We start from the raw sequence: 15,709 nt of genomic DNA on the forward strand, positions 1-15,709 counted from the left end.
AATCCGCCGCAGAAAGTAAAAAAAAATTGAACTTTTGTAAATGTCGCCATGCGGCGAATCCTGGCCGCTGCACCGCCGGGCCGCTGCCTGATTCACGCTGCCCGTGCCGCCTGCCGCCTAGTTCGCACGAATTGTATTGACTTTCTATGTAAACTTGCCGCGTGGCTGGAAAAATTTGCGCCCGGTTTGAACACAGCACATACGTCAGCTCGCTAACTCGCTAGTAATCAGTCTAAAAAGTTACTAGACTACACTACCAGTTAGCAGCTAAGCTAGGGAGCATAGTGCCAAGCTAGCTACATTAGATTCACAGTGAACACAGCCAAACATCAAGCAATTTCAACATAAGACATAGCAAGCCAGCTAATAGGCTAGCTAACACTAGTACAGTACTAGTAAGTTCAACAGCAAAGAGGCCAGGTCTGTGTCAGTCTTTTTTGGAGTTCCCTGTCTGGCAGAGTCTGAGACTGTTTGGTCCACTTTAGCTGAGCTTGCTTGCATCAAACACCATATTTGCACTTAACTGAAGCACATGCTCCAGTGATTACGCATGCAGTATTATTCTTTTGGCGATCATTATTTTTCCAAGACAGAGATAGAAATACAGTATGTGAAGAGGCAATTGCTGGATTCTAAACACTTAGCTGTGTTCAAAACTGTTCCCTATTCCCTATATAGTGCGTCCGCAGGCGATAGACTTCAGGACTTCAGGAAGAACAGGCCTCCCCTACTACCAGTGACCATCAGGGGGGAGGATGTGGAGGTGGTCCAGTCTTACAGGTATCTTGGGGTACACCTGAATGACAAACTTGACTGGTCCACCAACACAGAGGCTCTCTACAAGAAGAGCCAGAGCCGCCTGTTCTTCCTGAGGAGACTGCGGTCCTTTAATGTCTGCAGCAAAATGCTGCAGATGTTTTACAGCTCCGTGGTGGCCGGCGCCCTCTTGTACGGTGTTGTTTGCTGGGGAAGAGCCATCAAGGACAAGGAGGCGGGCCGGCTCACTAAGGTGATCAAAAAAGCCGGCTCGATCCTCGGTCTGCAGTTGGACTCACTGGTGGAGGTGGCTGAGAGGAGGACCCTGAAGAAGGTTCTATAAATCATGGACAACCCACAGCACCCACTACACCAGTCACTGATGGCACACAGGAGCACTCTCACTTTCAGTAACAGACTCACCACCATGCACTGCAGAACAGAACGCTCGAGGAAGTCCTTCCTCCCAACAGCCATTAGACTATTTAACTCCACACAATCTGGGCGTGGCCACAGGGACTGCACTTATTAATAACGCACCATTATGACACTATGGCTTTTAACTGGAGATCACTTGGTGTACAACACATCCATTGTTTTTAACAACGTACATGTCTGAGGTTTTTGGTCTGTCCTTATCTTGTATGTTTCTATATGTGTATTGTTGTCTTGTGTTGTTTTTATGGCTGTTTTATGAGCTACGTGGCATTTTAATTTCCTTCGGGATAAATAAAGTGAATCAAATCAAAATCAATCAAAGATAGCGCTGGTTTTCGGGATGTCCGTATGTCCGTCCGTCCGATGTTTGTAAATGCAATATCTCGGGAACGCATTGACGGAATTTCTTCCCCTTTGGTAGAAATGTTCATTGGCACTCAAGGATGAACTGCTTAGATCGTGGGGGTCAAAGGTCAAAGTTCACAAAATATGTTTTTGGCCTGATGAACACAATATCTCAAGAAAGGCTTAACGAAATTTGTTCATATTTGGGTAAAATGTCCAGTTGGACTCAAGGATTAACTGATTACATTGTGGGGGTCAAAGGTCAAGGGTCACTGACCTCACAAAAGGTGTTTTTGGCCTGATGAACACAATATCTCAAGAACGGCTTGACAGAATTTGTACATATTTGGCCAAAATGTCCAGTTGGACTTAATTAGATTAATTGGATTAGATTTTGGTATTAAGGTCACCATGACATCACAAAAGGCACTTTTGAACGCTAATGCTAATGTTAGCTAGCTAACGCTAATGCTAATGCTAACGCTAGCTAGCTAATGCTAATTCTAACACTAATGCTAGCTTTAGCTAGCTAGCATTAGTGTTAGCGTTAGCATTAGTGTTAGCGTTAGCATTATAGTTAGCATTAGCGCTAGCGCTAGCTAGCATTAGGGTTAGGTTAGGTTAGCAGTTAGTTAGGGTTAGTTAGGTTAACTGCAACTTCCATTGTTGGGCGGAGGCATTTAGCCGCTATGCGGTATTTCTAGTTCATTATAGTCGTCCACTACAAAATACCCACAATTCACATTGATTTCTAGTGAACAGAGATGTACCCTATAATTTCTCCAGTATACCTCAATGCAACGCTGTCATGTTTTACCGAAGATGAAGACTTGAAGAAGATGTCAGCTATCGGTGGCTAAAGCAGTTAGCTAACATTAGGTCTACGATGATTCCTCTAGCTGTTTTGTTGCTAATGCGAGTTTGAGTTCGCCTCCGTTTATTCCCGAGAAACAGAAGTTGAACCAACATCATCAAAATAATTACAGTAATCGTTGTAATGTTAGCTAACTGCTTTAGCCACCGACAGCTAACGTATGTAATGGCGGTGATCGGGGCAACGAGAATGCAGCTTCTAAAAATCTATTTTCTGCCGCGAAACGGTTGTTTTCATCAATCTGTCTTGATGAATCGCTAGTTGTGCTTACATAGAGAGCATAGGCCTGTTGTGGTATTTCCCATGCCTCTGTAATATGATCTTTAGAAACGTCGTTAGACACGAAATAGCTTCCTCACTTGCTCCAGCACGCATGCGCACAGCGTGCTGGAGCAACGATTGCGCGCTGTGCGCATTAGTGCTGGAGCAAGTGAGGAAGCTATTTCGTTTCGAAAGACGTTTCTAAAGATCATGGCATGTGAAAACCACAACAGTTATGCTCTATGTAAGCACAACTAGTGATTCATCAAGACAGATTGATGAAAACAACCGTTTCGCGGCAGAAAATAGATTTTTAGAAGCTGCATTCTCGTTGCCCCGATCACCGCCATTACATGGATATACTGGCTCGCGATTTTACATTTCTTCTACAGGCCTCCGAACTACACCAAAGTGATCTCGGTGAGTCAAACGTCTTATAATATGTCGTAAATAAGGTCCAGGTTGTCAAAAACGAGCATTGTCCTTTAAACAAGTTTAATGTCGCTAATATTAGCTACCTTACGAGTTATCCGAGATAAGTAAATTGTATGTTTTAAATTGACAAACATCATATCTGATGGTCATGGCACAATTGAATTGGGATCAAGAAATTATTTTTCTCACACCGTTCACTACCATTCATATTTTTTCTAATTTAAGGTCCCATGGCAGTTTTTTATTCCTGCTACCGCTTAGGCACTCTATTATTATACTGTAGCAATAGCCAGCGTAAATTGGTGTGTGAAGTAATGCCGTAAAGCGTCACAGATTTTTTTGTGAAAATAGCGTCCAGCTACACCAAACTTATTATTTCAAGAATAAGCATTCTGGGGGAGGGGTGGGAACGAAAGAGGCAACATTCTGCCTACATTACAAGGCAGTGCACCATCAAAATGATTTTGAAGCTGTTATTTTAAGGTAAAAAAAAAAACTTATTTGAGCCGCTTTAACTGTACACAAGAGAAACCTAGGCATACTGTATACATGCTTAGCCTACATGTTGCAAGTGACCCCTGTCCCAGAGCATGGTAGCCCTTTGAGCAAGTAGCACACACAGAAGATTATAGAAATACGTTTGTATTTTAGTGGCCCGCTGCAATAGGCTAAATGTAAGCATTCGCCCTTTTCAGCTTTTGCTGCACAGCAGGCCCATAGGTTTTGCTAATGGGATAAAATAATTCTGGCAATGGTTATACTACTACAGTATACAACTATTACCACAATTGCTTAGATTCAAATAATGACTATACACATTGAGTTGATTTGATGTAGAACCATACTACTTCTTGACTTGGTCTTGTATGACATGGGGAGTGACTGGTAGATGAAAAATGTGGTTCAGAAAAGCCATTCAGAAAAGGCTTTGTCTTAAAGTCTGTCTTCTGTGGCTCAGGAGGTAGAGTTGGTCATCCAATGACCGCAGGGTCGGCATCAGTCAGTGCCGTAAAGCGTTACACATTTTTCTGCTAAAATAGCACCCCGCTACATCAATTTACACAGTGCAAGCACAGGCGTTCAGGGGGAGGGATGGGAACGAAAGAGCACCATTCTCCCTATTACAAGGCAGTGTACCATCAAAATTATTTTCATCATTGGGTCGTCCACAGATGGGCCTCTCATCTTTGTCTCCGGTTATTCCGGTCCTCCATACACCTGGCGATCTCATCGGTCTCCATTTCCGCATCCATCTTAAGTATGTCCACAAATGTTTTGGTAGGACATCCTAGCGACTTGTGTCTGCACCATGGAGATAGCTCACTTAACACCAGCTTGCTGGCCGGAAGCTCATGGTGTCTGTAGCAGTGCCCAGCCAAACTCATTCTCCATGCTGCTATCCTCCCACTCACCCTTGGCCTCTCTCCATACAGATCTTCAATACTGATGTCCGCGTAATGATTTAGGTCCAGTGCTGCACATAGCATTCGTCCAGAAACCTCTGCAGGGAGTGGCTCAGGGTCCAGCACTCACAGCCATACAGGAGAATGGCCTCCACGGTGGCGGCGAAGAAGTTGAGCTTGGTTTCACAGTGGAAGTTGGATTTCCACACGTTGCTCATGCCATTTAGAGCTCTCCACGTGAGAGCCTTCCTCACCTTAAGGTCCTGCTCTGTTGAGTTGACCCAAGAGCCCAGGTATTTGGAGTCCTCAACCTCCTTCAGAGCAGTAGGCCTACCTTCAGCTGTCAGTAAGGGTAGATGTTCCAGAGTGTTATAGGTGATGACTTCAGTTTTCTTGGCACTCAAGTGTGGGTCGATGGCGCTCCGCAGCCTGTTAAAGGAGTAGTAAAGGGAAAAATCATGTTTAGCCCTGTTTTAAGGTTACTTATGATCATATACAATGGTTCAGATCAAAAAGTTGACAAAACTAGCACTTTAGAGAAAGCTGATAATTGCTCTACCACCGTTTAGGTCATACAATGGATGTGGGTGGGCACCTTGAAAAATCATTCAAAAACATGTTAAACTCTCGATTTCAAAGACAAGAAGCTCACCGAGGGGGTGATTGGTGTCCGTTGGTGTTCTGACATCAAATTCACCGCAAAGTATGAATCCTGTAGGGTTTTATTGATCATTTTATGAAATCCATTGATCCATTGTATTGAAGCGACCGTTGTAAATGTGTAGATCAATCCACAGAGGGGATTCAGGAAGCGGAACTACTTACGGTAGCTATTGTTATTGTTTATGCTGCTAGGCTGCCTAGTTTGCGGAAGTTCATGTTCACCTATGTGCTGAGACTAAATAGTTCTCTGCTAAATCATTAAAAAAGCCTTTCCAGATGAACTAGAATCTTACTTTATGGCGAATTATATGTCAGAACGCCAACTAATACCTCAGTGAGTTTCTTGTCTTTGAAATTGAGAGTTGAACATGTTTTTTGAATGATTTTTCAAGGTGCCCACCCACATCCATTGTATGACCAAAACGGTGGTAGAGCAATTATCAGACTTTCTCAAAAGTGCTAGTTTTGTCAACGTTTTGATCTGAACCATTGCATATGATCATAAGTAACCTTAAAACAGGGCTAAACATGATTTTTCCCTTTACTACTCCTTTAAGTATCATGCGGTTGTACATTTTTGCAATTATACAGGTCAGGCTGATGCCGTGGTAGTTGTCCGGCTTTGAGAGATTTTGAAGGCGTTATTTTAGGGTTTACTTACATCAGGTCGCTTTAAGAAATGTGTAGAAGACAGGGGTCTTAGGGTGTTCATTGAAATGAACATCAATGTCTTTAATTTTGCATAGAAATGATCATCCAGCAACTGTCTATAGCACTCATTCTCATAGTCAGATTTGTTGAGCATTAGGACTACACCCCTTTTATCAGCCTCCCTTATAATAACAGAATTATCTTAGATCTTAGACTTCAGATCAAGAAGTGCTCGTTCCTCATTTTTATCAAGATTGTGATGGAATCGATGCTTATCTTTCTCCTGTAAAACAGCCATAATATCTTCCTCAACCAGTATACCATTCTCCATATGAAGACCTTGCATAGTAAGGATAGATCGTGAGCACTGGTTTAATGATTGCTGAACACAAGGATTTAGCCTAGATATGTTTGGAAAACCGAAGATTTCTTCTGTTACAGCAATAGTTTGTGGAGTGAAGTGGATTTTAGACTCACATTGTTTGTCACAAATCTTTTTGCGGTCTGGGCTTGCTGTGCAAGATATAAGTCTGGGAAGCCCTTACCCCAAAAAGCATTTGTGGTGGACTCAGACACCTATCAAATTCATTTTTACAAGATGATTATGTGCCTGTTAGTAGAAGTTGTTATTGTTCACATTATCACATGCCAATTCAATCTTGTAGATTATAAGAGACTTTCTAATACAAAATTACATTTATTTCAGAGTTATGGAAGACTACTGGAAGAGGGAGTAAGCTATTAATCTCTCTCTCTTTCGCACACACACACACACACACACACACACACACACACACACACACACACACACACACACACACACACACACACACAAACCTTTATTAACCAGCTAACTATACAGATGTGGGTCAATTACAGATGCTTGCTTAATTGGCTTCTCCGGTGACGTTTTCAGTCGTGTTCATTCGTTACCTGTACTAAGCAGGATTATGCAAAAACATAAAAAAGGCGGAGAAAAAATGGAGGAGTTTAGCATGGGCCAACTTAGAACCCATTCAATTTTGGAACATATCCAAATCACTGGGAAACAAAAGTGTCAACATTCTACAGTACTTATGTCAGTATCTACGTTAGCAATCACTAACACTAACATCAGGTGTAGTTGCCATGCCAATAAACGGTACCCTGTAAAGCTTATACATTTCTAAATACATTTCTAAATTCAAACAATGTTATTGGTAGGCTATAAGTCAATGTTTAGCTAGTGTGTACAGTGTATGGTGTAACGTTAATAAGCCACATATGAATAACTGTCTCATACGCGTGCTCAATGTGTAATGGTGCAATACGGTTTCCACTGGGCTTCTCTTGCTCTTGTATGAATAAAAAAAAAAAAACGTGATCAGTGTAGTTTGCTAACACCATGTTTATGCTGCGATACATACAGTAGTTGTAACTATTCTTATTATTTACAAGTTATCTTTAGATTCGCACTAAACCTAAGAGCCACAAGGCCATGGGAGACATGGAGTGGATGGAAAGGCTGAGGGCCTGGAGGAAGCAATAGACTAGCCGGTGCAGCAAGGAGGCCTGCATCAGCCTCATTGAGTGGCTGCTGCAGGAACTTGGGGTGGGGGCGGGGGGGGGGGGGACAGTCGTTATGGGGTTGCCACTGCCGCAATGAACCAGGTGCAGAAGGAGCACATCTAGAGTGCGCAGAAATGGCAGGTCAGGTGCATTCAGGACATGCCAGGTGTGCAGCTGTACACATAGACAGGCACCACCACCACAAGCAGCATTGTCCTGACCAGGTACCGCTGTGCCAGAGGCTCCACATCCCTGGAGTGGTTTCACTGCCACCTGAACAGGTTCATTCCAGGTTGGTGTATGATATTTTAAATTATTTGTATGTTGTAGTTTTTTAAAATTCAGATCAGATTCAGATTTTATTATTATTATTTTAGTCATTACTCAGATTGGAGAGGAAGACCTTTCTCATTTGCATATTTTGTACCTCCTGGAAGGCCTGAGCAGGTGGAACCAGGATAGGGAGGCTGGCGGTGACCAGAAAGCTCTCATCTCTCCTCACCTACGCCAGGGATATGACCCACTGTGTCAACACCAACAGTCTGAATGTGTTTGGCCAGGCATGTGTGCCGACTTTCAGGCCACCTTCCAAATACACTGGTATGTTTATTTGATATCTGACTACATAATACTTTTGCTTTGTGGGTTTTCAGTGTTCTAACTTAAGTTCAACAAGCCTTTATTTGTATCAGCTGTAGCTCCGTTGGTAGAGCGGGTCGTTCAATGATCGAAGGGTCAGTGGTTCGAATCCCAGCTCCGACTGTCCACATGTCGAAGTGTCCTTGAGCAAGACACCTAACCCCAAATTGCTCCCAATGAGCAGGTTAGGGGCCATAAAGGGCTCAAAATGGCTGCCGGAGAGCCCTCGCGCACTTGCCGAGTTGACATTGGGACACCCCTAAGCCCTCGCGGACTTCGCGGGAGCGCGCCCTTAAGTCTGCGAGTCTGCAAGGGTGGACATTGGGACTGGGCCACACTGTCCTTCTTGGACTCTTCCACCGAGCACAGAAGATAGGTTAGAAAGATGAATTGGCAATAGCAATGGATTGAGACAGGGGTAAGGCAGTTGACAGATCTAATTGGCTGGGGATACTGTTTTAGGTGAGTTGTGTTTTTAATGCAAGGTTTTTGGACAGGTCATTTAGTAATATCCCTGATGAGGAAGAGGAGGGAGAAGACACAGAGACAAGGAATGAGGAAGGAAGGGAGGAAGCAAGAGAGGCTGAAGGAGAGGGAAAGAGAGAGGCAGCTCCACCAGCTGCAAAGGCTTTTGGAAAGAGAGGAAGAACAGTCAGCAGGATGGGACAGGGGAAAAGATAGGCCCATGAGGTGAAGGTTGACACTGCTTTGTTCCTGCAAAGCCTGTCCCCAGCCACGAGAAGGCCGCCTCAAGAAAAGCAGTCATGGGTTAGGATAAAGATGCAAGAGCTCCTGTATGAGGCAGAATTTAGCGTATATAATTCACAACCCCATACCAGCCAATACACACATTTCACTCACTTGTAATTTCTGTATGATGCATAATTTAGCTCGTATAATTGACAACCCCATGATTGTTGTGTTGAAGTGAATAAATTATTTGAATTACAGTTTTTTAGTTTGTTTTTCATTTTGTGCAGGGGATAACATATCTAACAAATAGGCTATAGGATGGATTCAGCATATGTGGGACACTTTTTACATCCTCAAACATAGCAAGGCATCCTCTTTCACTGGAGTATTCAGGTAATGTGGGACATCATACTGTGGTAAAGTGAAATCAGTTACACTCAAACCAAGGTAGATTAGAATAACAATTTATTGAACATTTCAACAGAAGGAACATGTTTTATAATTTTTCTTATGCGGTCTCAATGCTATCTTATTCAGTCATGTAGGCTAAGACATTTCATTTCATTTTATGAAGTGAAGTGAAGAGTCAATGAGTAGCATTACTACTCCCTCTATGGGCATGCGAGCGGTACTGTGGAATGACGCAGTCTGTGCATTGAGATCGCACAGATAAGATTACTACCCCAAAGGGCTCCCCACTGTAGGCTAATAGGTTAATCATGTTTTCATCTTGGCCTAAATCCTTTTTCCATCTATTATAAAATCATGTTATATTCAATCACATTTCATTTTATGAATTGCATAATGTTAATCAACTTCAATCATGTTTTCATCACATCTAATTTTCATCAAATAACTTTTTTATCTTATAAAATCATGTTATCATATTAATTAGGCTTAAGTGATTTAATTTTATGAAGTGAAATGGTAATCATAGGATATTTAGGAACTTACGCCCATATAATCTTTTGCCGAGACCCTACATCTAATTGTTGATGAGTCCACGGCACACATGGTCATACTGCCAAGGGACTGTCAGGTGACACACAAATATCCCGCAGTGTGTCCCGTACTTGTAGTGCCTCCTCTGATGACCTGTTTCCCCGGAGGTTCCTGAAGGCCCCCAGGGAGCTCCACCCTGAGTCCTTGTTGCTGCCATCAGTCTGGGCTACCTATGCAACCGGTCTCCATAGAGGAGGTCGATGTGGAGGTGGTCAGGTCCTATAAGTACCATGGGATGCTGGATGACAAACGGGACTGGTCAGAGAACCCAGACACTATACAGGAAGGGGCAGAGCTGGCTCTATATTCTGAAGAGGTCTATCATTAAAATTCCCTCTGATGCCTTAATCCAATACTACAATAAATCTATTTTACCTTTGTCAGTTGCAAAGCTATATCTACACAATGGAAAAGGCAATAGAAATGAAAGTAGTCATTGTAAAACATGAGGACAGGGCCACTGGCTGTAAAAAATGGCGGCTGGCTCCAGACTTCCCCTACTCCGTGCTGGCTCCCTCCACTCACAGGCTGTATGATCCCCAGATGACAGCATCTGATTGAAGTGACACACGTTATGTGTAGTCATGGGGTAGCCAACTCTATAAATGGAAGCCACAGTAGACACATTTCTACACTGGAGAAATGTTCATTTTTATTTATGAAGCTCTGAGATTGGGAGGTTCGATCACCGGGTGATCGAACCTCCCAGAGTCATATCAAGTTATGCAAAATATGTGTGTGTGGGGGGGGGGGGGGGCGGGGGAGGGAGATAGGCCTACTCAATCCAATCATGTTACTGCACTGCTGAACCAAAATAATTTTGAAGCCAATTGGCTACCAGAACTGCATTTGGGAGGAGTGACTGTATTTGTAGTTATAGGCCGCTAGATCCATTGTATGCAGGCCCCATATGCCAAATAAGATTATTCAATAATTTACAGAATGTTTGAAATGCACAAATAAGAAATTAGAAAATTGTATTTCCATCTAAATAATATAGGCTACTAGTTTTGCATGCATGCCCCTGACTGTCCTATTCATTTTCATTGCATGTGAGGCTACTTCTTCAATGCAGCAAGATCTGCCCCCTACAGAACAGTGGATGATCCTGGATCACTTCCAGGATTCCAGATGATCTACTCACTGTGTATGAAAAGATTGTACTTCGTGATCCCGACCAGGCGACCACCAACACTGACCATGACAACTGGGAACAACCAGTCTAAGCCAGAGTCAGACATGGAAAGGTCTGGAAGGTGGAAGTGGTTGAAATGCAGAATGGCGATGTGCTGAATGGTATTCTACTGTCAAGACAAAGAAACGTGCATTTTAAAGATATTTGAACAGGATTTGTTATCTCTTTGTATTCCATTACTTCAAATTAAATTATTAACATTTTTACTTATTTGAAATATACTTGTATTTTATTTATTCATATCATTCAGTGTCACTTACCTGCATTTAATCTGTAGCATCAACCACTTTTATTGATGCATAATGCATTACATTTTAAATGAATCAGGAGCAAAAAATGTCAAAATCATTATAAAGGATTTTATCAGGAGGAGGGTGGCAAAGGTCAATGATAAGGTCAGGTGTGTTAGGTTGGGTTCGACGGCAACATTAACCTTAGAGAATTGCCGAAGTTCATGTCGTGATTTTTGACAGTAGAATGTTGATATCTGACAGCAGACGGCCGCAGTGGAGCCAAGCCGTGAGGTGGGTGACCAGCTGGGTGGGGCAGACAGGCAGGAACTAGAAGGTTTAACTGGGGGCAGACAGAGATCACTATTAGTAACAAGGTCACAGATACACAAAATATAGAGTCAAAAGAGCAATTGATGTGAGAGTAAAAAACAGTTGAGGAGTGGTTGGGAAGCCTGGGTTGATGTACTGCATAGTGGTGATGAGATGAGGTGTGTAGCCAGCGCGGGTGTAGTGACAGATGGATCAACTGGAGCCTAGGGATGGACGGACAAAGCCCTGTAAAGCTTTTGGGGCTTCTTCCTGATTGTGAAAAAGGGGCGTAGGGGCATTGAAAACGGAGAGCACAGTGACATCTGGTGGTTTAGAAACGTATTGGTAGCTTAACCCTGTAAGCCCTGAGCTATTTTGTGTGCGGTGTACTTGATGTACTCCCAGCAACAGAAGGAGAGGGAAAGGGAGATGTTGACTCAGGGATTGAGGCTCTCCCTTGACCAGTGCCCCTCCACTCCCACCCCTTTCCGGACGCTGGACCACCCACGCCTGGCCACCCAGCACGGACTGCCCGCTTCAGCACCCATCCTGCCAGCTTGCCAAAACCCCCCATTCTTCCCAGAACCTCTCAGAGCACCCCTCCTGCTCCCTCTGCCCACCCCACCCTGGCTTGTGTGTGTTGAGGACTCTCAGATGTACAGTATATCGGTCTATATCCTGATGAGGGTGCGGAAATATGATCACATCACCCTCATCCTCAAGTCCCTTCACTGGCTCCCCCTCTCGCTCAGAATTGATTTCAAGGTTTCCCTCCTCACCCACTAGTGCATATATGGCCACGCCCCCCCCCCCCCCCCCACCTCAAGGATCTTCTCACCCCCCAGACCACCTCACGCACCCTCCGCTCCTCCACTGCAAACCTCCTCAAACCCCCACAGATCCACCTTAAACCCATGGGCATGCGGGCTTTCTGCTCGGCTGCCCCCCGGCTGTGGAACGCCCTCCCCGACCACCTCAGGGCACCACAGTCTGTATTGTTTCCTTTAAGAAACACATAAAAACACACCTTTTCACGAAAGCGTTCTGATGACTGCTTTCTTAGGTTGCATGTTTTCCATATCATGTTTTTAAAATGCCTGTTTGCTCATTTTATCTTGTCTTTCTTTGTCCCCCCATGTAGTTGGCTCTAACTACTTCGTTGTTTTTAAACACCTGTTTTATAGCACTTTGAGATTTTTTTCTAAATTTTAAGTGCAAAACAAATAAAATGTATTATTATCTATAAGGGATAGTGTTCACCAGCTTTGAAAAGTTCATGTGCGTCCTGTATCCCACACAGGCCAACTTGGCCGATGACAACATTGTATTCTGTTGCTATGATGGGTGAAGAGCAGAGAAAAAATGTAATCGCTGGTCACTTATGTCAATGGCATAAGTGTGTGTGTGTGTGTGCGTGCGCACGTGTGTGCCTCATCAAAAACCCACCATATGACAAATAAAGTTGTTTCTTTTTGTGTGGTTTATAATGTAATGTATCCAACTTCCCACAAAATGATGTTGTTCACAGGATTGATTACAGTTTAAATGTCAGAGATTTGTATATTTTGCTGATTTAAAAAAGGAACGATTAAGGGTCATGACATTTATTTTTGCATTGTTTTATTCCCGTTTATCAGTGTGAAGAATATAAAGGCATGATTACTTTTTGCATAACATTGTACACAGTGCACCTGGACAAGGCACCAACACATGGCTGTGGGTGGCTAAAGAAATATCAAAAGCAAGTCAGTATGTTCCCCATGTTACGCTTTGTGAGTAAAGTGATGAGAAATGCAGTGACATTGTTGTTGTTTTAACAGAATGCTTTATCAAAATAAAAATGCTACATTACTTGCAGGTAAGGACATGCTTATAGTATATCAGGTAATCTTGCAGGAATAGGAACATTAAAGGAGCTTTAATCAGCCTCAGAAATATTAATCAATCAATCAATCAAAGCTTTATTTGTATTGCACATTTCAAACCCAGAGGCAACACACTGCGCTTTACAGAGAACAAGGGAGGTGGGCATACGACCCACTCTCTACATATTCCAGAGGGAAGCAAAAAAACAGTAATCACCCGGGGACCAGATAAGTGAGCTGTAAAAATTCTTCCCTGACCCCTCTCAACAAGGCGATCGAGCAAGCTCCAGGAGTATGTTTGTCTACCGGCTAAGAACATTTATAAAGCAATACAAAACATTAAATTACATTTCAGATGCTAAAAAAGCATCATAGGAGAGAGGACATTCTACGGACATGCTACGACATCCACAGCAGACACGGGGGTATCTATCGGACTCCGGGAGGTCTGCTGAACTACTTTTAACTAGAAGAACAGGTATAGATACTTGAGATCAGTATGTTTTGACAATAATGGTCAAACTTTGAAGTCAGCGATATTTGGACACAAAACAAAATGTCTAAAACACATGGCTACTTAACATACAATTTTTACCTTGATGCCCCTCCCCAAATGATTGACTTCTTCAATGTATGTCACGTCAATCATGTTCATGATGAATTGTAATCCATTATGTCTCATCCCCGATCACAGGATGCAGCCCTGAGGAGAGGGTCCTCCTCGTCAGGCACCCCCAGAGGTGTAAGACCACCTCAAATAGCCCATTTCTGCCCAGGTATAATGTTCTCTTGGAGGGCTTCTGGCTAAGTGAGAAGCTGCCCTTAAATAGGGAGGGGGTGGAATATGGTTACCCCACTGCTTTCTGGGTATTCAACATAATGGAACGTTGTACCTTTTATAAAACAATGAGGAAATGCTGAATAAAAGTTCTAAACCTTTAGTTTGGGATACATTTTTTGGAAGGTGATATTACTTTCTTTTTCACCATGTTTCACCAGGGTTAAGGTCCTACGATGCTCAAATCTGTATCAAGTACCCTAGGCCTTCAAGTCTGTCGGTGCGTTGCTTTGAGCAGTGTAGGAGCTGAATTCAGAGGTTCATGTGGCATGCCCGCAGAACTTCTTAGGGAATACAGGACTGTCAGTCGCGGAACATTTAAAACCTTCAGCCGGTAGCAGCTTGAGAGGTGGATGGCGAGACTCACCACTACCCCTCTGCCGGCACAGAGGTTTAGAGAGGGACCTTTCTCAGGCCCTGGTCAGACGGCTGTGGCAACCTTACGGTGACAACAAGCAGTTTGGCCAGGGGGTAAGTATACGGCTGTTACGCTCCCTAGAGGGCATGGGGTACCAGTGGTAGTGAGGCAACAACAGAAGAGGCAGGAACATTAAACGATCAGAGAATATTATTTTTACATAAACACCTATTCCACAGGGAACAAGGGGACTAAGACCGGTGCCAAAGAAAAGAACACAATAAAACTATACTCCCTAACTACCTAACCAAAACCATCCCTAACTACCAAAACATACAAGGGGTGGCACACGTTCCTAACCTGGTGTATTTAACAGGAGAAACTACGTGATGGGTATGTATACCCATGGGCAGCTTACCTGTCCGCTGCTCCCTGGGTGGGATACGAAAACTAAGGCAAGCGGTTACAAACATAGGATGGTGTGGCTACAAAATGAGACTACTAGAGGCAACTAAGGTAACATAAGACATAACAAACGGCAGCACACACAAACAAGTGGCACAAGGCACAGAACAGACAGACAGGCAGGGTGATATAGGAGGCAGGGAGACAGCCGATTGGAATGAAGATGATGGTTGATTGGACCGGTCTCACCAACAGCACCTGAATGGGATGGAGAGGGGCGGGGCGGAAGGAGGAACACACAACACCACACACAAGACACACCAGACCAAGGGCTGTAACACCCACACCCATAAAGACACAAGCCCCTAGGCTTGTGACTACCACACAGGAATACCAGCCCCGCACTACAACACCCCACCAACCAATACCCCCACATTACTCACAATGAATTCAAAAGTGCATCAGCTAGCACACTCTCAGACCCCATCTTATGTCGGATCTCGATGTTATACTCCTGCAGGATGAAAGCCCAGCACATCAGGTGCTGGCTGTGGTTATACATCCTGATAAGAAACACCAGAGGGTTATGAGCAGTGTATACAACCACCGAGACAGCACTGGAACCTAAATAGACCTCCAAAAACTCCAGGGCCAAAAGGAGTGCAAGAGCCTCCTGCTCAATGATAGAATACCGCATTTGAGCCCTGCTGAATTTCTTGGAGTAATAGCAGACTGGATGGTCCAGACCGGCCGCATCCTCCTAAAGAAGGACCGCACCGGCGCCAACCGTGCACGCGT

The sequence above is a fragment of the Borostomias antarcticus genome (assembly GCF_949987555.1).
Source record: "Borostomias antarcticus genome assembly, chromosome: 4".
Lineage (NCBI taxonomy): Eukaryota > Metazoa > Chordata > Actinopteri > Stomiiformes > Stomiidae > Borostomias > Borostomias antarcticus.